Consider the following 25,236-nt stretch of genomic DNA (forward strand, 5'->3'; position numbering starts at 1 on the left):
AGGTTTAGCACTGCAAGTATTGGAAAATGACATACAATTTGCATTTCCCCTGTAAAATTACTATTAATAGCTTCTGTATGAAATTGTATCCCTTTAGTATTAAGGCTAGGTTTTCCTAAAAGCAAAACCACTGTTTTTGTAGGTAAGGGCTTACAAACTCCTGCTGGAATTTTTTCGTGGAGGCTCCCCAGGTAAAATATTTACTTTCTGAGTGCTACACAAATTTGCTGCCTTTATAGGTGGCAGGGGACAAACATTGTACAGAGATGAGAGAGTAACTTGAGCAGGATAGGCCCCAGTTGGAATCGGGTTCCCTTCCTTATTAAATTTTGAATGACATTGATTAGCCCAATTATTTTTCTTTATTTTTTTACACTTAGGGCAAATGCCTGGTTTAGTATTTTTTTTTTGTGACCCTCGGCTGAGGTCCTGTTCTTAGATTTTGTCTGCAGTCCTTTCAGTGTGTTCCTTTTTCCCAGAATGGAAACAAGCTCCAGGAAATGCAGCAGTCCCGTTGTTTACCCTCAATCCTGCCATAGTTTGCACTAATAATGTAGCCTTATGTAAATTTCCTCCATTGCCATCATGATTCTTAATATAGTCCATTAAATGAGCTATCCCTTTAAAAGGCTGCTTAGCAACATGACATTTTGTATTAGCATTAGTGATTGCTTGTTTAAGTTTCTTTAGAAATTTAAATGGCATTTAAATGGAAAAGGCTTCAATGTTACCTAAAACTGTCCCTGCTCATTTTGGGGGTGCATTATAACTGGAGACTGCTATCCCTCTAAATTTTCGTCTTTACCAGCCTGCTGAATCCCAGCCTGAATAGACAATTACTGCTGTGGAAGGCCGGTATAGAGCCACTGGAGCAGCAAGCTTTGCTTTTTGAACAACGTTTAAGTTTTCCAACAGGGAAATATCAGGTAGGTTTGGCCATTTTACTTTTTGAGAATGGGCGTAACAGTTTTACTTTTTAACTTAACTGATATTACTTCCATTTGGTTTAAAGCTTTTCTTTAAAGGGTGTAGTTTTACATGCTTAGCTTCTACTTGCTTTTTAACTAATTCATGGGCTAGATGTAATTTCTTCCCCTTTAGAGGCTACTGCTTTACTTAAATCAGATTTTAAAAGAGTTATCTCAGAGATAACAAAGAAATTATTATTAGAATTTAAATGTTACTTAAACCTTAGCAGAAATTACAATTTTGGATGTTACTTGTTTACAAAGAACACACAAAATTTTGCTGTGGAACACCTGCGGAGAGCAGCACGCAGCTATTTGGACCTGGCCCCACATGGCTGCTGCTTGCTGCGTTCTGCTTGTGTTCTGCTTGTGGTCCTCACTACCGAGCCTGGGCCACAGTTGTGGCCTTGGGCTGAGTCTGTTCGCTTGAACCCTGCTTTGACCTTTCTTTGCTGCTGAGCTGTTTCCATTTTCTTCTTTTTCTTCCCCACCCCCCCACCCCTGTAATGCTATTAAGGTTAGATATACCTGTAATGCTATTAAGGTTAGAAATGTAGCATATGAAAGGTTAGAAATATAGGTTAGCATATTAAGGTTAGAAATATAGCATATGAAAATCTGTTGATTCTTAAAAATGTATTTTAAATTTCTGGGCTTAAATGTGTAACAACATAAACATTTGACTAATTCTGCTGCCGTAATTAATATGGAAGCTTCGGTTTAATACGGTTACACAGATCTGAAAAAACAATTGCTCTAAAGCTTACAACGACAATGAGAAAATTATCAGAATAATTACCGTTGCATTAATATCTGCACACAAAATGTTTAGAATAGTAAGCTAGGATTCGAACCTAGGCAATTTGGTTTCGGAGAGAAAAAGTGTTCTGTTCCCAGTGAGTTCATAGTCAAATAGGTGCTGGGAGAGGAGGAAAACGAAAATGAATTCACACAGATGAATGCATGCTGTAATTCTGGACAATTTTAGGAAGGTGTGGTATATGCTACTAAGAAAGCCCGAGGTTGCAAGATTTGACTTATCTAGAGGAAGATGAAGGCTTGGCTGTTGCCTGACTTGTAAAGAATGCATAGGCCTTTTTAACTAGATAAAGCTGTAGGGTGGGGGCCTGGAAGAGCTTTCCAAGCAGAGGACTGAGCTTCTGCAAATGGCCTGTGGCAATCTGTTTGCTTAGCCTGTATGAACAGAGAGAAAGAAGGCTATCCTGGCCAGATGACAGGAAGTAAAGGGAGCTGAGTCCTGAATGAGGTGGGAAAAGGTGGAAGCCAGACCAAGGTGTGAAGGTTTTGTACTGTATTTCCATAAGAGCTCTGGGCAATATGTTAAGCTCTGAGTGACTTGATAAGATTGATGTTCCAGATGATAAGTCTGGCTCTATGGAGAAAACAAGTTGGAGTAAGGCAAGAGTAGAAGCCAGTGACCTGGTGTGAGAATGAGATAGTGGAGTAGACCGAGGTTTGTTGTTAGGCTCTTAGGTGACAGGTGTGATGAGGGGTAATGGAGGTAAGTAGAGAGATTTCACATGTATTTAGGAGGTAAAAGTTTTAAAAACGATGCTGCATTGAATGTTGGTATGAGAAGGCAGGAGATTGAAAGGCCCCAATGTGTCTATATATCCTTTATCTTCTCCAGCCTCTGGGATTGATTATAATGTCTTTGGAGTCTTGTGAAATCCTGCTTCTTAATCTAAAGCTCTCAATTCTCCTTATTTCTGTGGAGATCCTGACTCAGGAGGTTTTGCTTGAGGCTCTGCAGAGCCATTTGTCTTGTTTTGGTTTTTTGAGGTATCTTGTTTGAACATTACGTTCACGCACATTTGGGAAATGCCGATATAGCCAGTGCATAAGATAGTCAGTGATTCTCAATATTGGCTACACATTAGAATTGCCAGGGATGCTTTTAAAAATATGTATGCCAGGGCCCTACCTGAAACAATTAATTCAGAATCTGTGAGTTGAGCCTGGATGTTGGTATTTTAACAGGTGATTGGGATATGCAGCCAGTATGAACCTCTGAGTTAAATTATAATTCTAGAAAGCATGTGGAAAAAAGCCTGGGATAATATGGAGATAGAAGCATGCCAGGCATATGGTAAAAACGATTTGCAAAGCACAACATGGACAAATTACTCAAAATAAAATCAATCAAGTAGTAAAGGTACTGAATTACCCTGTATCCACTGGGATATTTTCAACCTTTTCCAAATGACTATATAAAATTATTCTTCCATCTTCCAGCAGGAATTATTAAATAGTGTATATAGTACTTGATATACTTCTCTAAATTGGACATAAAGCAAATGTATTCAATTGAGAGAAACTCTTCATGAAAGGAATCAAAGTATTAAAATGAAGGTAAAGTAACTTTGGCCATTTAGCATGATCTGAGGTTATTTATAAAATAAACCAGGCAGAACTATCCTTTCTGTACTCATAAGTTTTGTATTTTTACTTCTCAGTAAATTTTATATTAAAAGACATTAATACTTTCTGTTTGTTATTGGATACTTATGTCCATTGTTGAGAAAGCTTTGCATTTAAAGCAAAACATAAATAAAAATGTAACTACAAAAATGACTTCCATAATAATTAAGTTAAAAAATTAGAATGGCAGAGACCTAAAGGTCATAGAATATAATGTTTTGACATAATTATAAACTTGTGAACCCCTTGCAACAAAAATAATGAACATATCCTTCAGCTCCCAGAGTTTACTCATGTATCTCTGCAATCCTTTGCTCCCACATTTCCTCATTCCCCATTCTTCATACATATAGAATAGACTCCTTTTTTGTCCTGTTTTTTGTTTCGTCCAGGAAAAACTATTTGGAGATTCATCCATATTGTTGCTTATACTAAAAATTCATTAGTCCATTGCATATAATCACCTCAGATTTTCTATATTTCTTGATGGATATTCAAAGCATTCCTAGTTTTGGGCTATTACAAATAAAACTGCTATGAACATCCATATACAACATTATAAGGTTAAAGGAGAGCAGTTTCAGAAAGAATATTTTCTTTCCGAACTTTTGAGCCGAATGGCTGAATCAAATGTTAAGGGTATGTTTGACTATTTAAGAAAATGCCAAAATAGTTCATGAAGCAGCTGTATCATTGCACATTCCCACCAATGTTTTCTCCATAGGCAAACCCACCAAAGGCCTGGATGGATAAGCCTGTCTGGAAATATTTCAGAATTCACGTGAGGGAGGGAGACTGGATGTGGTACTCTCAGTAAACCCTGTTTCTAGCATGGCACCTCACTTCAGCTTTTACTGTGCCTTCACAACCTGGATTCTGACACTGTTTGACCCAGTTTCTACAGAGAATAAATTAATTCTCTCCTGAGACATAAAAAAGAGGAAATTACTCGGTTGCATGAAGTCAGAGAAAGAGACACAGAATCCAGTTGTCCTTTTACAGACTTCTAGGCAATGCTTCATTTTCAGTGTCATGATCCCTAACCCCCTATAACTTCAGAAATACCTGGCATCTCCGATGTCTAAAATTTTCCAGGATTCTAAAAGATGAGTTAGCTTAGTTCTCATTGGAATCTTGCTTAGCTTCCACTTAGGCAACACCTTTCTCCTTTCTGTAAGGTCAGCTATCACCTAGCAATTTTTCCTCTTCCAAAAGTTGGTTAACATCTCTTGCTCTGTCACTTAATATGGTATTATATTTCTCTTATTGCTTAGCTGACACTTCAGCCATGTTTGGAGAGGGAGCAGACATAGACAACTGTATTGTTACATCTATGCAAAGTAAAACAGCGAAAACCTTTCATGCATGTTGGTTATTAGACTTGGCTACTCCAAGTCTCCTGCCCCTTCCAAGATCTCTGAATGTCTCCCATGATTTAGCAACGAATGAGGTAATGTCTTGTGTAATAGGGGGGCTTCTAGGCCCCTGCTCTAGCACTTCCCTCTGTTTATTCTGATTGGGTGGCATGTGTTCTGATTGACCTGTAAGTTTCTTGAGTAGTTGGCATCTGGTTCTGATCGATCCTGTCCATGATATATTCTGCTAAATAATTTTGATATCACTCTTGAATAAAGGAACTCTAACCTATATCATCTGAGGAGGAATTGAATGAAATGAAGTATGAGGTTAAGAGAGCAGAGTTAGGAAGGATATTTTAATTATTTTAAAATACAGTAGGACTTAGTGACATGTTCAAAATAAACCATAGATTTTGATCTAGGGCAGAATTAATTTCAGTATGAATATGAACCTTCTAAAGGTTAAACCTTATCAAAGTTCAAATGAGCAGTTTTATTTTTTCCCTAACCTTGGGAAGAATAATGTAGCTACAATTATATCTATCTGTAGTATGTTATATACAACATAATACCTGATTTTAAAATATAACATATATTCTATGTTTAAACTATAAAAGCAGTGCAGCCTTTTACAGCAGCACCTGCTGAAAAACTTAGCATAGGAAAGTCTGCGTAAGAGGCTAAGCATGGTGGCTTATGCCTGTAATCCCAGCACTTTGGGAAGCTGAGGTGGGTAGATTACTTTAGCCCATGATTTCGAGTGGGCAACATGGTAAATCCCCGTCTCTGGTAAAATACAAAATAATAATAATAATAATTAATAACAGGTAGCTGAGCGTGGCAGCCTGAACCTGTAATCAGAGCTACTCAGGAGGCTGAGGTACAAGAATTGCTTGAGCCTGGGAGGTGGAGGTTGCAGGGAGCTGAGATCATGCCACTGCACTCCAGCCTGGGCGACAGAGTGAGACTGTCTCTCAAACAACAACAACAACCAAAAAAAAAAAAAAAAAAAAAAAGAAAGAGAAAAGAAAGAAAGAAAAAAAAGTAGGAATAAGAAAACAGAAAACTCTGTCATTTTACAACTGAGAAATGATGATGATATATTATTTCCATGTAATTAGTTTTTTTTAGTAAAATAAATAAATTTGTCCTTTGAAGTTTTCCTACCTTATGTATTTGACATTTGAGACCTTATTTAAAATATCTACATTATAATGATTTTCGATCACAGGCGGCAGTCCATTCTTTTATCCAAAAAAATTCTGGACATCCCTGAAATGTATGTATACAATATGCATAACATGTACCACAAATGGACCCATTGGCTGCGTTTGGGACTTTTTTTGTTGGATTGTTTTCTGCTTTTGTTTTAAATCTGTGGAATTCTTAGAGTACTTCAGGAAATCCAGTGGTTTCTCTGGGTCATACTCTTCCTCCATCAGTTTACTTACAGGATGAGTATAAACCCCTCATTTAATTTCCCCGAAATATATTTCAGGCGAGGCTATGCTGTGTCATAGAACTTGAGTCAATGCAGATACATAGAGCATGATAGAGGAAGTATATTGCACTGCTATTAGAAATAGTTTCTCTTAGCGTGTAGATACTAAACAAACGAGAGTTCATGCCTTCCTCCTGGTAGGTTGCTGCTCAGTCAGGGACATCTCAGCTCCATCAGAAAGTAACTTCTGACATATGGTACCACGTATACCAGGAGACAGTCTTCCTGGATGCCAGAAAGAATACAGGTCCCCTCCCCTGTGGTCCAAGGAAGTCTTGCTTATTTAATGATCTTGTATGTTTGACAGTGATAGTAGCCATTCCTTCATAAAAACCGCATACCCCACCTATGATGATGTGGTTAGGCTTTCCTGACCCAAGGAACACATTCACAATAGTTGCTGTACATTTCTAAAAGATAAAACTATTTAGTCTTAACTTCATATGTCATACCAACATATGACTAAACATATGTTCATACTATGTTTAGTTTGGACTGAATATATTTATGTGAGGTTGGGGGGAAGAGGATCTAACTTTACAAAGCCAAGTGATCCTAAAAGTAAATACACTCAATTTACATTCAGATACAGGATTTATAATATTTCAATCTGCAGTTTCTCACTGAAAATTGTTGAGATTCCACAGTTTTTCAAAGTCAAGATGTGTATACTTACTTGCTTTGTATTTCTGTAACTAAAGAATCTAGTCCTGTGAGTTTTTTTTTTCCTAAAACAGTCTGTTACAGATGTAAATTAAAGTTGTTTCCAAGGAAGAGAAAGCTGCTAGAAATGTGTTATTTTTTCCTTTTTTTTTTTAATCTTTATTGAGTTATAATTTATGTCATGCAATTAATTAATTTAAAGCATACAGTAATAGCTTATAGTATATTCATAGATGTGTACAACTATCACTACAGTCAACTGTAGTTTCCATAATCTGAAAAAAGTTTCTATGCCCTTTATTTTTTATTTTTTTTTTATTTTTTTTATTTTTTATTTTTTTGAGACGGAGTTTCGCTCTTGTTACCCAGGCTGGAGTGCAATGGCGCGATCTCGGCTCACCACCACCTCCGCCTCCTGGGTTCAGGCAATTCTGCTGCCTCAGCCTCCTGAGTAGCTGGGATTACAGGCACGAGCCACCATGCCCAGCTAATTTTTTGTATTTTTAGTGGAGACGGGGTTTCACCATGTTGACCAGGATGGTCTCGATTTCTTGACCTCGTGATCCACCCGTCTCAGCCTCCCAAAGTGCTGGGATTACAGGCTTGAGCCACCGCGCCCGGCCCCATGCCCTTTATTTATACACTCCCATTGCCCAATGCCTCCATCCCTAAGCAATCCCTGATATATTCTCTGTCTCTGTAGAATTGCCTATGCTAAACATTTCAGTAAAAATATTGTTTAGTGATGTATATTAGTTCATTCTCACATCTTTATAAAGAACTGCCCATGGCTGGGTCATTTATAAAGGAAAGATTTAATTGACTCACAGTTCTGCATGGTTGGGGCAGGGGGGCCTCAGGAAACTTAGAATCATGGTTTTGAAGGGGAAGCAAACATGTGCTTCTTCACATGATAGCAGGAAAAAGACTTGTCAAGCAAAAGGTGGAAAAGCTCCTTATAAAACCTTCAGATCTCATGAGAATTCACTCACTATCACTAGAACAGCATGAGGGTAACCACCCCCATGATTAAATTACCTCCCACCAGATCCCTCCCACCACAGAGACGGATTATAAGAACTACAATTTAAAATGAGATTTGGGTGGGGACACAGCCAAACCATATCACAATGTAAGGTCTACTTGAGTGACTCCTTTCACTTGGCATTATGTTTTCAAGGTTAAATAATTGTGTGGTGTGTATCACTACTTTTTTATGGCTGATAACCATTGTATGGCTACCACATTTTAAAATTCATCAAGGTGACATGTGGATTGTTTCTACCTTTTGACTACTGTTAGCCATGTTGCTATATAAATGTATGTAAAAATATTTGTGTGATCAGATTTTTATTCTTTTGGGTACATAGGAGTGAAATTTCTGGGTCATATGTAAGTGGTAGCATAAGTTTCATTTTTCTTACAAGTAAAATTATGATATGTACTTTGGTGCCAATTTTATACATATGGATATATACACACATGTATCTCACATGAGATATATGCTATTTATAGTTAAAGAGAAAAGAGAGAAAAGGATAGAGATAAAAAGCACTGGTAAGCCTACCATTTTGTGAAATACACTTTTGGCTCTTTGGTGTACATATCAATAATACATCCAAATTTCTGTCATAATGTAGATAGTTTTAGATGCTTCCTTTGATGCTCAACATGATCGTGGACATTGGATTCATTATTACATCATACAAGTGTATCATAACTTATTTAACCAGTTTCCTACTACTGGACATTGTGGTCATTTAAAAACCTGGTATTATTAATACTTATTTTAATATATAGAGTTGCTGTATACATTTTGGTCCTTGGAATAAATTCCCAAGAGTGCGATTGGTGGATCAAAGATTAACATATTGCTGCATATTGCCCATTTGAATCACGTAATTTTAAGGTCTTGTACAATGAGTTTTTTTAAAACTTGAATGAGAAAGCATATGAAAGGGCACTATCTACACCAGGAAAAGAAATGGCGTGAAGCACCAAAAAGAAATGCTGACTAATAGGAAGCAAACCGATGTTCAATGCTGATAGTTTGACTCAAAGAATGGTAGAAACTAAATGGCAAGAGAGATGACGTGGAGTTGGCTGTAGTAATCTTCCTCTAATCTTGGTTTTCTAACAAAACATCCGTGCTATTTTTAATGTAAGCTACATTTAATTGAGTACATGTGAACACAAAAACATATAGCAACTGTTCTTTAGCAAATGATGGTGGCTCTGCTGGGTTGTCCACAGAGAAAATATGTCTACCCTTTCAGTTTATGGAGAAAATACAGCTACCTTACCCTAATGCACCAAGTTAATTGGAAAGGAAGTCAAACAAAAAGTAACAAAGCCTTTATTTGTTTATTTATTTTTGGCGAAGATGTGTGTGAAACAAGAGAAAATTCTCATACAAAGGACAATAATTTAAAGACCAGTAAGCATTGCTTCAAGTCCTTTCTACGAAGTAAAATCTAAAACATGGAGAACGCAGATCTTATATCTATGTTCTAGATCTTAGACCTATGTTATCATAGATCTATGTTCTCCTTAGAACTCAATACTACTGCAATATTTCCTAAAGATCTGAAGAAGTTGGTTCAGCAGAAGGAATATAGCAAAAACATTGAAGTCGGTCAATGTTTTGTTTTGAAAGTGGGTAGCCTTCACAACTTTTATTTGCATTATCTATGTTTGTCTCACATGTGAATGCATATAGTCAATGGCATTTTTATTGCTTACTTTTTCTTAACTCCTATGTTATGAGAACTGAAATTTATTAGACATGGCCTTTCCACACCTTTTGTTAGAAATATAATTTCTGTGTTTGAAGACGTCTGTGTTGGAGAAGACTTCCCAGAGGCAGGACGGACATCAGTTGGTTTTAAGGATGCATTTGCTTCCCTAGCCTAAAAATCAAGTGATACATGAAGTAAACCAAAGTTCTGCTCTCAGATTTGGAACACAGCACTTCTGAGACTGTTTCTTGGCAGCCTCTATAAATACATATAAGCTCACTTTATAGTATGACATAGCAGGAAATTCTAGAAGTCAGTGGTCAGAGTTAAGAGAAAGAGCCAGATGCAGTGTTATGAACCTGTAGTCCCAGCTACTCAGGAGGCTTGAGGCAGGAGAATGGCTTTAGCCCTGGAAGTTGGAGGCAAGCCTGAGAATTTGAGGAAATCCTTGACAATACAGTGAGACCCTCTCTCTTAAAAAAAAAAAAAAAAGAATGAAATGAAACAAGAAGAGGATCTGATGTAGCTGAATATTGAGAAAGTGCAGAATAAAAAGAGCCTGAAAGGGGAGATATTTCACATAGGCAGGTGACTCGAGGCGTTTTCTGATTGGTCTTCTCCATGCTCCTTGCCCAGCAAGCTCCATGGCATTCACCTGAAAGCCACCATGTCAGTGAGTAGTTATGGGTGAAGGGCATTCTGGGGGTCTTGGGGAACGTGGCTAAAATGGGCCTGTGACCTTCCCCCAATTCATGTCACTTCTCCTAAATCCGTTTTCTGTTGTTGGTACCACTAATATTACTTTTTCATTAAGTGTCTATATTCGTAATGTTCCTACCATAAAAATAGGAATGTTTTCTTTAGAAGATCACAGATTCTCAAGGAACAAAACAATGTTAACAGTTCGTATTCAAAAGGCAGTTACTGGATGTTTCTTTTCTCAGCTAAATGTAATGTTCACTTATCTTGACTTTTAAGTAGCAAAGAGTAGGGATCCTTAACATAAATCTCAGTATCTAATCGCTAAATTAAAGGTATTTAACCAGATTGTCAATAAAATTAATTTTAGCTGTAAATTCTGATGATCTTGTGTGATTTCCTAAAACAAGCACAGGATTATTCAGGTATTGGACGCTGATAAAAAATGTGCACTGGCTTCCAATTGCCCTGGGTTTTAGACTGGAATTTAAAGCCATTTGACTGATTTGCCCCAGTCTTCTGTTCTAGCTTGCTTCCTACCATTTCTCAATACAAATACTCCACTGACTCAGTCAGTCTCCCGGTTATACCACAAACATAACTCGTTTTCTTCTCTTTCCATCCTGTGTGGTTTCTCCTTCCCGTAATGCTCATTTTCTTATCCAAATACTACAGAGTATTTTTATTCTAGAGCCACATTAATCTTCTTTGCTCTTTGGGAAGACCGGGACCTTGGAGTGAGAGGATCTTTAGTAGCTTAGCCACTTTGGACCAGTTATTTACAACTTCTGTAGGCTTTAATTTCTTCATTTGAAAAAAGGGGCTCATAAAAATACCTGGCTCATAAAGGTTTTGTGAGGTTGCTTCGAAGGCACTTAACTTGTTGGCACACAGTAAACATTCTGTGGATGATGATGTTGAGAAAGATGATGTATCTTGGCTTATATAATTGTGTGTTTGGTCTTTGTCAGGATAGACATGCCTTATGTTTTAATTCATATCAGTGTGAAAGATCCAGGGGTCTCACTGTATTGTTAAATTTTTCTTACTATACACCAGAGTGTGATATTTTAAAAAAAATTTCACGTGTCCCCTTCCACCTTTGTGAGAAAAATAAGCTAATCTCTTTGAGAAACAAAGTCTCTCAGTGAAAGAAAGCAGCCAGTTTCAGAACTGCAACTTCTCTGGCTATCTCCTTAGCTGTGCTTTATTTCTCAGAGTTTTTAGTCCATTCCACTTTCTCTTCACTCCTCCCGGGCTCACAGTAGTAAACTGATGCATACTTTATTAAGATAAAATGAAATAATTATATCATGCTCCTTACCTGCAAGCACATGAATTTTGATGCCTTTCAAGAGGAATGTATTAGATGGGCAGGTGGTTGGTAATCATCCTACTCTGTCTCATTGGGTGACATTTAAATAATCACACCACTCAATTCTGCAGTAACTAGAGAGGAGCATTTCAAGTGAATTATTGAGTATTTACTTCATACTACAGTTTAATGATTAGGCATACAGATAAATAAGGGAACATTTTCGTGACATCCATACTATTGAATGCAGTGAACATCGAGAATGCAATTTGATTTCTAAAAATTTCTACAGTTACCAGTGAACAAAAAGAATGCATCTGAATGGGGAAATTTTCAGTTCTTTTCCAGGTTCGGGTTGTCTGGCAGCCTATTTTTAGAGATGCCTAGGGCACCGAAATAACCGATGATTCATAGGCAAATTCTTCTTTGACTTGGTAATTATGTCCACAAAAACTATTTATAGAGTTAAAAAAATTAACCTGGACTGCTAGAATATTTTCCCTGAAGATCTCTCAGTAGAATGTGGCAGACATTATTATTTTTAGTGATAATTTATGTGGGTTCTATTAATATTCACCATGTTAAAAATTAATACTGAGAAATGCTTAAAACAAGTATACAGTTATCTTGATATAATTTATATTTTAACAGTTTCTATGAAAAATAATTTTATTTCTCAGTAATAATAATGATGAGTAATATTTTTATTGTATAAATGTAAGGTGTACAACATGTGTTCGTGTACATCTGCATGGCGAAGTGCTTATAACAGTCGAATACGTTAATTACTACATTGTCTTCCATAGTTACCTTTCCTTTTTGCATGTATGTGTGTGTGTGTGGTGGGGGGTAAGAGCATCTAAAATTTATTGTTTTAACAAAGTTCCAGTGTATACAATGCAATATCATCAACTACGGTGCTTATGCTGCATGCTGGTTCTCTACCCGTATTCATCCTGTGTAAATAAAAAATTCGTACCCTTTGGCCCACATCTCCCATTTCTCCTGTACCTTTCCCAACTACCATTCCACTCTGCTGCGTTGTGTTTATGATTATGTTTTTAAGTTTCCATATATAAGGGAGTTCATGTAGTATTTGTCTTCCTATATCTGGCTTATTTTACTGAACATAATGTCATCTAGGTTCATCCGTGTGGCTGAAAATGGCAGGATCTCCTTATTTAAGGCCAGATAGTATTCTGTTGTATATGTATACCCTGGTTTCTTTATCCATTCCTTTATCAGTAGACACTTAGGTCGTTTCCTTATCTTGGCTATTGAGAATAATTCTCCAAAAAGCATGGACACACAGATATCCTTATAAGGTGGTGATTTCATTTCCTTTGGGGATATATCCAGAAGAGGAATTACTATGGTAATTCTGCATGAATTACTATATGGTAGTTCTACATTGAATTTCTTTTAGGAAGCTCTGTGAAATTTTCCAAGGTGGCCACCTAAATCTGCATTCCGACCAACAGTTTACAAGTCTTTCCTTTTCTCTACACCTTCAGCACCACCTATCTCTTGTCTTTTTCATAATAAGCATCCCAGCAGATGTTAGGGGATAAATCAGTGTGGTTTTGATTTGTATTTCCCTGATGACCAGTGATGTTGAGCATCCTTTCATATACTTGGCCATTTTTATGTCTTCTCTGGAGATAAGTCTGTTCAGGTCCTTTACCTATTTTTTAATCAGGTTATCATATTGTTTTGCTATTGGGTTGTTTGAATTCTTTACATATTTTAGGTATTAACCTTTTAAGAGAGACTATGGTTGGTAAATCTATTCTCCCAGTATTTAAGTTGTCTCTTTAGCCTCTTTACCATTGTTTCATGGTAAAAACAGTGTGGAGACAGGGATAAATCCAACTTGGTCACTATGTGTAATTTCTTTGATGTGTTCTTAAGTTCATTTTGCTGGTGTTTTCTTGATTTTTCCATCTATGTTCATCTTAGATAGTGGTCTTTAGTTTTCTTATTGTGTCTGACTTTGACATAGGAATGATGCTGGCCCCAAAAATGGGTTTGAAAGTATTCCCTCTAGTTCTCAACTTTAGAAAAGTTTAGGCCGGGCGCAGTGGCTCAAGCCTGTAATCCCAGCCCTTTGGGAGGCCGAGGAGGGTGGATCAAGAGGTCAAGAGATCGAGACCATCTTGGCCAACATGGTGAAACCCCGTCTCTACTGAAAATACAAAAATTAGCTGGGTGTGGTGGCGCTTGCCTGTAGTCCTAGCTACTTGGGAGACTGAGGCGGAAGAATTGCTTGAACCCAGGAGGCCGAGGTTGCAGTGAGCCGAGATTGTGTGTCACTGCACTCCAGCCTGGCGCCTGGCAACAGAGTGAGACTCTGTCTCCAAAAAAAAAAAAAAAAAAAAAGTTTAAGAAGAATTTGAGATGTTCCATGGATATCTAGTTCATTGTGCGTTTTTAACATGAAGGGGTGTTAAATTTTATCAAAGGCTTTTTCCGCATGTATTGAGATAATCATGTGGTTTTTCTCCTTGGTTCTGTTTAGGTGGTTTGTTTATTGATTTGCATATGTTGAACCAGCCTTAGATCCCAGGGATGAAGCCAACTTGATCGTAGTGGATAAACTTTTTGATGTGCTGCTGGATTCAGTTTGCCAATATCTTATTGAGGATTTTCACATTGATGTTCTTTAGGGATATTGGCCTGAAGTTTTCTATTTTTTGTCTGTCTGCCACGTATTTGTATCAGGATGATGTTGGCATCATAGAATGAGTTAGAAAGAAGTCTCCCCTTTTCAGCTGTTTGGAAAAGTTTCAGAAGGAATGGTACAGGCTCCTCTTTGTACCTCTGGTAGAATTGGTCTTTGAATCTGTCTGGTCCTGGGTTTCTTTTTTGGTAGGTAGGCTATTAATCACTCCCTCAATTTCAGAACTTGTTATTGGTCTATTCCAGGATTTGACTTTTTCCCAGTTTATTCTTGGGAAGATGTATGTGTCCAGGAATTTATCCATTTCTGGTAAATTTTCTAATTTATTGGCATAGAAGTAATATAGTATTCTCTGAGTTTGTATTTCTGTGGGGTCAGTTGTGATATCGCCTTTAATAACTTTTTACTCTGTCTGTTTGATTCTTCTCTCTTTTTTCTTCATTAGTCTAGCTAGGGTTTATCTATTTTGTTATTTTTTTCAAAAAACCAGCTCCTGGATTCATTGATTGTTTTGGAGGGTTTTTTATGTCTCTATCTCCTTCAATTCTTGTCTGATCTTAGTTATTTCTTGTCTTCTGCTAGCTTTTGGATTAGTTTGCTCTTGCCCATCTAGTTCTTTTAGTTGTGATGTTAGGTTGTCAATTTGAGATCTTTCTAACTTTCTTATGTGGGCATTTAGTGCTATAAATTTCCCTCTTACCACTACTGTAGCTGTATCCCAGAGATTCTGGTATGGTGTCTCTTTGTTGTTGTTTTCAAAGAACTTTTACAAGGAGAATAATTGGTTATACTGTATTAGGAGAATAACAGTTTGTAATAATATTACTTGGAATGTACTCCATACTTTCTTTCTTTTTTTTTTTTTTTTTTCTTTTGAGACAGAGTTTCGCTCTTGTTACCCAGGCTGGAGTGCAATGGCGCAATCTCGGCTCACCGCAACCTCCACCTCCTGGGTTCAAGCAATTCTCCTGCCTCAGCCTCCTGGGTAGCTGGGATTACAGGCACGCGCCAGCATGCCCAGCTAATTTTTTTGTATTTTTAGTAGAGACGGGGTTTCACCATGTTGACCAGGATGGTCTCGATCTCTCGACCTCGTGATCCACCCGCCGCAGCCTCCCAAAGTGCTGGGATTACAGGCTTGAGCCACCGCGCCCGGCTCATACTTTCTTTTACTATTCAGTGAAGCAATTGTTTGGCTTTATGGCTACACAGGCAGTTTTTCTTTCATAGCTAAGTTAATTTCGTCATTAGGCAATCAGGTGGCACAAAAGTATTAACAACTACAGGAAACCAACATCTGGCAAAGACATTTGAAGTTCATGTTCACCCTGAATAAACAGGTGCCTTTCAAAAAAATTCTTCCAACTTTTAACATCAAACAGAAAAGTTGAAAAAGAAGTACCGTAAAGACACATACGCCCTCTATTTAGAATCACAAATTAACATTTTCTGGGATTGGCTTTGTGTGTGTCTCTGTCTCTTTCTTCCTCTTCACATACACACTCATTTTCTCTCTCTTACACACGCGTACATATGCATGCACACACTCACATTTTGGGGAGTTCTGAACTGCTTGAAAACAAATTGCAGACATTAAGATTATTTAAAAATACTTAAGGGATTTTTTCCCAAAATTAGCACATTCTTTTATATTACCACTATAACAATTACAAGACATTAGCTACTGATAATTAATATTATGTAGTGTACAGTCTAAATGTCTCCACTTGCTCTCAGATATTCTCTATATCAGTCAGGGATCTTATATTGGAATTTTTGTCATGTTTCTTATTTTCATCAGTCTTGAATATTGCTTCCCCTCCACCCTTTTTTCTCATCTTTTACAACCTTGATATTTTTGAAGAGTCCAGATTAATTGTCTCATAGAATGTTTCTCAAACTGGATTTATCTAACTGTTCTTCTGGATTAGGCAAAATGTTTAGGCAAGTATTATGTTTCCCATTGCATTGCATCGGGAAGTTTATAATGTCACTTTATCTCAATATTTGTGAAGCTAAGTTTCATCTCTTCGATTTAAATTCCATGCTTAATAAACATTTGATGGGTAATAGAGATATATGAATGTCCTTTTCCTAACGATATGTTAGTATATAGTGTTAGGAGTAATTTCATGCCAGAATCTTATATTACCTTGGTGGTATTTGCAAAACGGTGATTTTAAAATTCAGGCATTTTTCTAGCTCAGGGGCCAATAGATTTTTCCAGTAAAGAGCCACATTCTAAGTCTTTTAGGCTTTGTGGGCCACATATGGTCTCTGTTACATATTCTATTTCTTCTTTAGCGGTGTAAAATTATTAGCTCATGGACTGCAGGAAAATGGTCTGCAGCAGGATTTGAGCCATGAGTAGTAGTTTGTCGAAGTCCTGTTTGTGTTATAAAGAAGAGCTTTCCTTTTCCTTGTAACACCTGTGTGTGTGTGTGTGTGTGTGTGTGTGTGTGTGTGTGTGTGTGTGTGTCAGAGGGAGAGAATGAGATTGTTTTTTGTTTGTTTGTTTTTGAGACGGAGTTTCACTCTTGTTACCCAGGCTGGAGTGCAATGGTGCGATCTCGGCTCACCGCAACCTCCGCCTCCTGGGTTCAGGCAATTCTCCTGCCTCAGCCTCCTGAGTAGCTGGGATTACAGGCACGTGCCACCATGCCCAGCTAATGTTTTGTATTTTTAGTAGAGGCGGGGTTTCACCATGTTGACCAGGATGGTCTCGATCTCTTGACCTCGTGATCCACCTGCCTCGGCCTCCCAAAGTGCTGGAATTACAGGCTTGAGCCACCGCGCCCGGGAGAATGAGATTCTTTAGTAACTTTATGTCTTTTGTAGAGTTGGTCTGTTTAAACTTTTTTAAAAAATAAATACTCTTGGATTTAACTTTGGTAAATAATATTGTCTTAAGAAAATTTCAATTTCATATTCTGTGCTTTCTGATACAATACCACTAGCTGCATGACACTATTCAAATTTAAACTAATTATAATGCAGTTATAATTAAAAATTAAGTAAATTAATCATCAGAAAAATTCAATTTCTCAGTCACATGAGCCACATTTAAGTGTACAAGTATTCACTCAACACACGTAGCTAGTGGCTACATATTCAACAGTGCAGATATAGGACATTTTTATGATTTAGAAGTTGTATTGGATAGTAATCAATGCAGATTTCAAATATATTTATATATTTGAAAGTTGTGTAAAATAGTCCCTTATAATTAGAGTTAACTTATAATGTTTTTCTTGCCTTTTTTTTTTTTTTGCTTTTATGCTTATTTCCTTTCTTACTAATTTGTCTATTTCTTTTTTTTCAAGGCACCAAACTATTATGTCTACTATTTTTTGGTTTTTGTCTCACATTTTCCTTTCCTTATGCTTTCTTTTGATTTAGTTTATCCGTTATTCTTGAAATTTTAGTTTCAGAGGTATGGTGCAGGTTTATTATATAGGTGTCACTGGGGATTTGTGTACAGATTATTTATTCACCTATGTGGTAGGCACTGTACCTCATAGGTAGTTTGTCAGTCCCGACCCTCCTCCTTCCCTCCATCCTCAAATAAGTCCCAGTGTCTGTGTGTCCATGTGTACTCAGTGTTGAGCTTCTACTTATGAGAACATGTAGTATGTGGTTTTCTGTTCCTCTGTTAGTTCATGTAAGATAATGGCTTTTACCTTCATCGATGTTGCTGCAGAGGACATGACCTCATTCTGTTTTATGGCTCCATCATGTTCCATGGTGTATATGTACCACATTTTCTTTATCAGTCTACCATTGATGGGCATTTAAGTTGGTTTTGGTTCTTTGCTATTGGAAATCATGCTGCAATAAGCATATGCGTGCATGTATCTTTTTCTTTTCTCTCTTATATTTCCCTCCCTCCGTCCCTCCCTCCCTCCTTCCTTCCTTCCTTTCTCTTTTCTCTCTTCCTTTCTTTTTCTCTTTCCTTCTCTTTTTCTCTCTCTTCCTTTCTTTCTCTCTTGTTTCTTGCTTGCTTGCTTCTTTTTTTCTCTTATCTTCCTTTCTCTCTTTCTGTTTCTTTCTCTCTTTCTCTTTCTGTCTTTTTTCTTTCTCTTTTCCTCCCTCCTTCTCTCCCCCGCTTTCTCCCTCCTTCTGTCCCTCCCTCCTTCTCTCTGCTTCTGTCACCCAGGTTGGAGTGCAGTGGCACCATCTTGCCTCATTGCAAGCTCCACATCCCAGGTTCAAATGATTCTCCTTTCTTAGCCTCCCAAGTAGCTGGGACCACAAGCACCCGCCACCAGATCCAGCTAAGTTTTGTATTTTTTTATTAGAGGCTGGGTTTCTCCATGTTGTTCAGGTTATCAGGCTGGTCTTGAACTCCTGATCTAAGGTTATCTGCCCACCTCGGCCTCCCAAAGTGCTGGGATTATAGGTGTGAGCCACCGCACCCAGCTCTCACTACTACTCCCCTTTGTATCCCCCAACTCACATCTTGCCCATGCCACTCATGCATACCCCCTGCCTTTCCCCACGGTCATTTGTGAGTCCTGCACTAAATGGCCTTCAGCCCAGAGACCAGACATCAGACAGCAATCTGGACCTCTTCCTTGATGGGAGGTGAGACCTCCAGAAGAGGAAAACACCTGCTTTGGAGACTGCAGGCTGAACACAGTGACTCTCCAGGCAAACAGCTAGAACCGAACTGAGTAAAATCTCCAGCCAGAAAGAAAACTTCCCAGTCAGCTCTTCCCTGACCCCATTTTACAGATGGAAACATTAAGGCTCAGAGGAGAGGAGACAGAGCAGGCATTGGAACCATAGTCTCCTGGCTCCAAAGCCAAGTTCTGTCCACCCAGCCAGGCTGCATCCTTCCTTCTATAAATGTTTATAACAGTATGTGCTGGGCACTCTCGTTAGGCCCTTTTATACATATCACTCAGTCTGTTTTTCCCATTCATTTGACAAGTGTTTATTGAGCTCCTACTGTGTGCAGATGCTGGACTCGATACTAGGGACATCTTGGTAAAAAGCTCAGGCAAAGTCTACCCACCTGGGGCTCTAACAAGACAAAGTGAGGGTTGGCGCCATGGGCAAGGCTGTGAAGGCAATGAATGAAACGGTGGGGTCAGACAGAAAGGGTGGTCAGGGATGCTCTCTGCGTGGAAGGGACATCTTCTTGGCTTTGAGACCCAAGTGCCAAAATACCTGTGAGCAGCAGGCCATGCCCATTCAGTAAGAGAGCTGAGCCACAACCCTCCATAGATGCCAAACCAAACACCAGATCAGGTCAGCAATGAGGGACAAAGATCATGGCCGGCAAGGGTCTTGCTGCCTGAGCTCACAAGGGGATTTTTGTTATGCTTCTTTTATTATTATTATTATTATGGTGGGGTTGGGGGTCCTTAGTGCACAAGACACACTCTAGGAACCATAAGTCAAGATCGAGGCTGCAATCCCTGCTCTGCTCTTGCTGTGTGACCTCGGGCTGCTATCGCCACCTCTCAGAGCCTCAGCTTCCTTCCCCTTCTGTAAAATGGAGAGTCTAATAATACCCACCTGGCAACGGGGTCCAGGGAAGTCAGTGAGCTCCTTCATGTAAGGAGCTTATGTCTGCACGTGGCAGAGATTTGTAATGGGGATTGAAATTACTGATAAGTGGCCAGGCATGTTGGCTCACACCCTTAATCCCAGTACTTTGGGAGGCCAAGGCAGGTGGACCACCTGCGGTTAGGAGTTTAAGATTAGCTTGGCCAACGTGTTGAAACCCCATCATTACTGAAAGTACAAAAATTAGTCGGGCATGTGGGTGTGTCCCAGCTACTTGGGAGGCTGAGGCAGGGGAATTGCTGGAACCCGAGAGATGGAGGTTGCAGTGAGCTTAGATCATGCCACTGCACTCCTGCCTGAGCAAGAAGAGTGAAACTTTGTCTCAAAAGAGCAAGCAAGCAAGCAATTACTGATAACCTTACAGGTTTTCAGAGGTACACAAGGGACTCAGAGGGGGGACCACACCCATCCTCTCACACACACAGAAGGAAGCAGCTTACCTACCCAAGACCACACAGTGACCAGCTGTCAACAGCTGCATCACCCCAGGCTCTCCATTGTGGCCCAGGGCTTCTGACCTGCCCTGGAGGGACCCTTGGGCCTCCCCCTACCACCTCCTCTCCGTTCCTCACTTTAGCTCTTCTCTGTGGCCCCTGGTTATGGCCAAAGGCTGGGGATCTTATGAGTTAGAGGCAGCCTGAGCATCTGTCTGTGCTTTCACCCAGAGCCAGAGCACCAGGCCCCATGCATATCAGCTGTGATTCTCCACCGATTCAAAACCACCTAAGGGCTGGCTGGTTGTGCATGTGGAAGAGGGGGTGCTGTTCTTCCTCCAGGTTGACAACATGATAGATTGAAAAGTACATGAGAGGCTGGGTGCAGGGGCTCAGGCCTGTAATTTCAGCACTTCGGGAGGCTGAGGCTGGTGGATCACCTGAGGTAGGAGTTCAAAACCAGCCTGGCCAACATGGGGAAACCCCATCTCCTAAACATACAAAAATTAGCTGGGCGGCATTTGCCTGTAATCCCAGCTACTTGGGAGGCTGAGGTGAGAGAATCACTTGAATCCAGGAAGCAGAGGTTGCAGTGAGCCGAGATCACACCACTGCACTGCCGCCTGGGTGACAGAGTGAGACTTCGTCTTAAAAAAAAAGAAAAGTGCCTGGGCTCTGGAGGCAGAGAGATGGAATTGAATTCCAGCTTTTACTTCTCAGCTGTGTGCTCTTGGACAAGTTCACTTCTCTGAGCTTCAGTTTTCTCATCTGTGAAATGGGAACAACATTTGGCTTGCCGGGGGTCTTAGCATGACTGGGAAGTGTCTGGCACGTAGTAGGTGCTCAACGTGTGTGTTTTCCCATGGCCATCTAAGAGTCCTCAGGGCTGCCCTCCTGCCCTTCCCCCACAACTCCTGTGCCTGCCTCTTAAATGGATGCTCAGGGTGATAAGGAGGCACAGGTGAGAGCCAGGCTGGATCCACATCCACGCATGCCCATTGTTAGGAAAACAAGCTTTTAATGCCTGGTCCTGTGGCTGGTGGCTGAGTATAAAATGGGACCCAGAGCCAGCCTCTCCCTTCCTCTAAGGCACACCAAGGCAATAGTGTTTTAAAGGAAAGGAGTCAGTGGCATGGAGGCTCCAGAGACTGAGCCGTTTCTATGTCAAGAAGGGAGGCAGTGGGGCCCACTGCTGAGGGCCATCTGGCAGGTGTTCCATTCTACCTTCCTCCTGGTACCCACAGCCTCTTCATCAGTGATGTTTTCAGGTTCACTGTCCCCAAGCTGCTTAGGTGAGTCCAGACTTCAGGAGCTCTGCTAAGGCTGGTGGTGTCTTAATGGCATCCCTTCAGAGTCAGAGGGCTTCAGCTCTCATGCCTCTGCCTATAGATCTGGTGCTGAGGACACTGGAGGGTGGGTGAGAAGGATACTGAAAAAGGGAAATGATTAATGAGAAAGTGACTGTGCCCCAGAAGGGCAAATAAGCAAGCTCTTACCTGACTGCATCAATTAGCTTTTGTTGTAAAATGCTCCAAAAATGAGTGGCTTAAAATTATAAGCATTCATTTATTTTGTTCCCGGTAATGCGGGTCAGTAATGTGGACTGGGCTCAGCTGGGTGGTGCTTCTTTTCTTGGCTGGGTTTCCTCATGTGCCTGCAGTTGTGTGTCTGAATCTGGGATGGCTTTCTGTTTCATGTGGGTTCCCATCCTCCAAAAAGCTAGCTCAGACTTGTTCATGTGGCTGCTTCGGGGGCTTCCAAGCAATAGGCCAAAAGCCACATTGTCTCTTGAGGCTCACAGCCGGCATAGCTTTACCTCCACTCTACTCTGTTGGTCAAAGGTGGTTTTGTGGCCAGCCCAGATTCAAGTGGTGTCTGCTCAGCTGCTCAGTCTGCATCACAGACTGAGTAGCTTCAACAACAGAAATGTATTTTTCTCATGATTCTGGAGGCTGGAAGTTCCAGATCCGGTATCCACAAGTTGGTTCCATCTGAGGCCTCTGCCTTTGGCGTGCAATTGGCCACCTCCTCCGTGTGTCCTTGTACGGTCTTTCCTGTGTGTCCAGCCTGGTATCTCCCTGTGTGTCTACATTTTCTCCTCTTATACGGACCTCAGTCAGATTAGATAAGAGCCCAGCCTAATGACCTCATTTTAACTTTATTGTCTTTTTAAAGGCCCTATTTCCAAATACAGTCACATTCAGAGATACTGGGGGTTGGGGCTTCGACATACAAATTTTGTGAGGACACAGTTTAGCCCATAACAAGGGGTAAGAAAAACGCCATCTCTTGATTTTGAGAAGCTGCAGTCAGATTGAAAAGAAGCATGGACTGTGGGGGAAATAACCGAGATCATGATTGTGAAAAAGCCAACCACGTCGACTGATCCCCCGCCCCTGGCCTGCATTGGGCTAAGGCAGCACACATGGGCACCTCCTCTCACCAGCTGTACCTTCTTTCCCTTTCCCCTGCAAGCCTTTTCCTGGAGTTTATTGGTGATCCCAAGCCTCCGGCCTGGAAGGGCTACCTCCTCGCGGTGCTGATGTTCCTCTCGGCCTGCCTGCAAACGCTGTTTAAGCAGCAGAACACGTACCGGCTCACGGTGCTGCAGATGAGGCTGCAGTCGGCCATCGCTTGTCTGGTGTACAGAAAGGTGAGCCCCGGGGAACAAGTACAGGTCTTCCCAGGTGGGAAAAGGAACATCACTGAACTGGTTGGTAGTAATGCTATCAGCAGCTGAGAACGCTTTCAGTTCTTAGTTATTAGATTCACTCACGATATATTCTCACTTCCTTTGTAATTTCTCTTTATTTGCATGTATTTATTTTTTCCAGACAGAGTCTCCACCCACCGTGACCTCCTAGAGTGTTGGGATTACAGGCGTGAGCCACGTCGCCCAGCCTCCCTCCCTTCTTAAGTCTGAGTCCTATTCTGCTGTGCGGATGGATCACACAATGTTTATCTTTTCATCTGATGGTGGACCCCTCGGTGGATTTTTGCCTTTTGGCTGCTGTGAATCACACTGCTGTGAGCACAGGTGTGCACATACCTCCCTGAGTTCCTGCTTTCTATTCTTTTGGGATGGATGGCAGTGGTTTTGTTAGAGCAAATGGCAATGCTGTGTGTAAGTGTTTTGAGGGACCACCATTTGTAAAGTGTTTTGTCATTGTTGTTGATATGGAGTCTCACTGTGTCGTCCAGGCTGGAGTGCAGTGGCATGATCTGGCCTCACTGCAACCTCCTCCTCCCACATTCAAGCCATTCTCATGCCTCGGCCTCCTGAGTAGCTGAGATTACAGGCAGCTGCCACCACACCTGGCTCATTTATGTATTTTTAGTATAGACAGGGTTTCACCTTGTTTGCCAGGCTGGTCTCGAACTTCTGGCCTCAGGTGATCCACCCACCTTGGCCTCCCAGAGTGCTGGGATTACGGGTGTGAGCCACCTCACCTGGCTCTTGTAAAGTGTTTTAATCATCCTGTTTTACTGTTCTTCAGCTGGGGTTGTGATCACAGCCCTGTTTCTCTCTGCTCCTGCTAAGGAACTTCCTGTAGGCAGCCCAGTCCCCACCTCTGTCCAGGAGACAGCATAGCTGGAAGGGAACCTGGGTCTGTCCTTCCTCAGTGCTGCTTCTGTTTTAGGTAAATATCCTGTGGGGTCAGGAGAGAAAATCCCAAGTGTACCTGGGGAACACCATGGGCATCCCCCAACTCAGGACTGTGGGAGAGATGGGGTGTTCGAGGAGAGGTAAACCTGGGAGCCACTTAGACCCACTCCGTCCCTTGCCCCGACATTTTTTTTTTTTTTTTTTTTTTTTTGAGATGGAGTCTTGCTGTGTCACCCAGGCCTGGAGTGCAGTGATGCAATCTTGGCTCATTGCAACCTCCGCCTCCCAGGTTCAAGAGACTCTTCTGCCACATCCGCCTGAGTAGCAGGGACCACAGGTGAGTGCTACCACATGTGACTCATTTTTGTATTTTTAGTAGAGCTGGGGTTTCACCATGTTGGCCAGATTGGTCTCCAACTCCTGACCCTAGGCCATCCACCCACCTTGGCCTCCCAAAGTGCTGGGATTTCAAGTGTGAGCCACTGCGCTCAGCCAATCCCTGCTGCATTCTAATCCCACCACCTGTGAAAGGCTTCTGGAAGCTCACAGAAACAATGGCCCCAGTATGACGGCTCCCAGTCACTGCTCCCAGAGTTCTGGGGACACACAGTGAGGAGTGATTGTTTTTCTCACTCATCTAGATGTGATGAGCCTGGACAAAGAAGTTTGCTGTTGCTGACTTGCAGCTGGTCAGGCCCCTGCCTCGTGGAAATTGCCCCCACTAAATCCTTATGCCTCAGTTTACTCAGCTAACTCAGATCTCCAGCCCTGTCTCAGGCTGGGTTAGGCTCCTCCCTGTCATGCCATGCGGGAATCTCCCATGTGATACTTAATTATTTGATTGATTGATTGATTGATTGATTGAGATGGGATCTTACTCCATCACCCAGGCTGGAGTGCAGTGGTACAATCCTAGCTCACTGCAACCTCTGCCTCCCGGGTTCAAGTAATTCTCCTACCTCAGCCTATTGAGTAGCTGGGATTATAGGCACATGCCACCACGGCCTGCTGATTTTTTAATTTTTAGTAGAGACGGGGTTTCTCCATGTTGGTCAGGTGGGTCCCAAACTCTTGACCTTGTGATCCACCTGCCTCAGCCTCCCAAAGTGCTGGATTACAGGCTCCCACACGCCTGACCTGTGTGACACTTTAATGAATTAAGGTGTGTAGATGTTGGCTGCCTGATGATCTTCCAACCACGGGGCAGGGCTAGGGGCTGTGTTGTCTGGAAATTCCTCAGCTCTTTATGCTGGTAAG

The 25,236-nt window shown here is 40.8% G+C and overlaps 1 long non-coding RNA gene across 2 annotated transcripts in view; it reads left to right on the plus strand.

The window, feature by feature from the left end:
• Positions 1 to 644: 644 nt before the first annotated feature.
• Positions 645 to 25,236, plus strand: part of LOC141583616 (uncharacterized) — a 40,507-nt gene continuing 15,915 nt past the window's right edge. The window contains exons 1-3 of one of the 2 annotated variants that reach the window (XR_012516291.1): positions 645 to 926; positions 22,848 to 23,025; positions 23,207 to 23,409. This is a non-coding gene — a long non-coding RNA (uncharacterized LOC141583616). The remainder of the gene's footprint in view (positions 927 to 22,847; positions 23,026 to 23,206; positions 23,410 to 25,236) is intronic. The other variant, XR_012516290.1, reaches the window with a different exon arrangement.

This window comes from Saimiri boliviensis, chromosome 2 (assembly GCF_048565385.1).
Source record: "Saimiri boliviensis isolate mSaiBol1 chromosome 2, mSaiBol1.pri, whole genome shotgun sequence".
Taxonomy (NCBI): domain Eukaryota; kingdom Metazoa; phylum Chordata; class Mammalia; order Primates; family Cebidae; genus Saimiri; species Saimiri boliviensis.